General features: G+C 47.0%; 1 non-coding gene across 1 annotated transcript; it reads right to left on the reverse strand.

The window, feature by feature from the left end:
* Nucleotides 1-554: 554 nt before the first annotated feature.
* On the reverse strand, nucleotides 555-626 carry Trnai-aau (transfer RNA isoleucine (anticodon AAU)). The gene has a single exon. It is a non-coding gene; the product is annotated as a tRNA-Ile (tRNA).
* Between the last annotated feature and the right edge of the window lie 329 nt (nucleotides 627-955).

The raw sequence follows: 955 nt of genomic DNA on the forward strand, positions 1-955 counted from the left end.
CCGACGCCTTATCCATTAGGCCACACGGTCACTGACGACCAACATTTACATGTATACGACTCATCTCGAAACGCTCACACCCCTGAGGATTTGTGTTTTCGTTCTACACAGCCGCTGCCCCTTGCTCTTTCCCACCCATTCGTTACATTCAACCTCTGACGAGACCGACCAAATATAGACTGTGAAACAAGACCACACACTTTGTGCATTCGGAATCGAAGGCAGGGCGTCCCTCGCCGCATTTGCTACGATTGCCATTTGCTACTTCTGCAGAAGCGGCGGCGGCGGCGATGTCGACGACGACGACGACGACGACGACGACGACGAATATCGCGAGAGGCTCTGAGATATGTGAGAAATACATCTATAAAATGTAATTCAGACTGCCTCGTCCCACCTTATGCTGTACCGCTTTGGCAAATGCTTTATCTGCGCCATTCGCCTTAATCGCATCTGAGAGTGATTCTTAAAAAAACGCCTGTCGCTAATTGTTCGTCATCACAGGTACTGTTTGCTATACGGCCACGACGCGCAACTGATTTCCAAAATTCATCTTTCTCCTGTGAGGATTGAACTTACGACCGCTGGTTTATTAGACCAGTGCTCTACCACTGAGCTAAAGAGGCGCGGCCTAGCGGTACTCTTGGGTACTTCGTCCTTACGGTCGTCTGCATCATCAGACTTTAGCTGACAACACTTCATATTACCGGCTAATATTTGCAGCTATGGCGACAAATTACTGCTTGACTACACATCTGACACGTAACCGATGTGCTCTCCAAACAACAACACTTGCATTTCAGAACATGTCTTTCACACATGTCTACAAAATCACCTTCACCTTCAAATACAGCTTCCTTGCGACTGACAGAGACGTAGGCAAAGTTTAAAGTTGCTATTTCCATTAAATCTCGTTAATCAGAAAAACGGTAATTTACACCTGCAGCGGAACAAA

Source organism: Schistocerca gregaria, unplaced genomic scaffold (assembly GCF_023897955.1).
Source record: "Schistocerca gregaria isolate iqSchGreg1 unplaced genomic scaffold, iqSchGreg1.2 ptg000470l, whole genome shotgun sequence".
In the NCBI taxonomy this organism is placed as follows: Eukaryota; Metazoa; Arthropoda; class Insecta; order Orthoptera; family Acrididae; genus Schistocerca; species Schistocerca gregaria.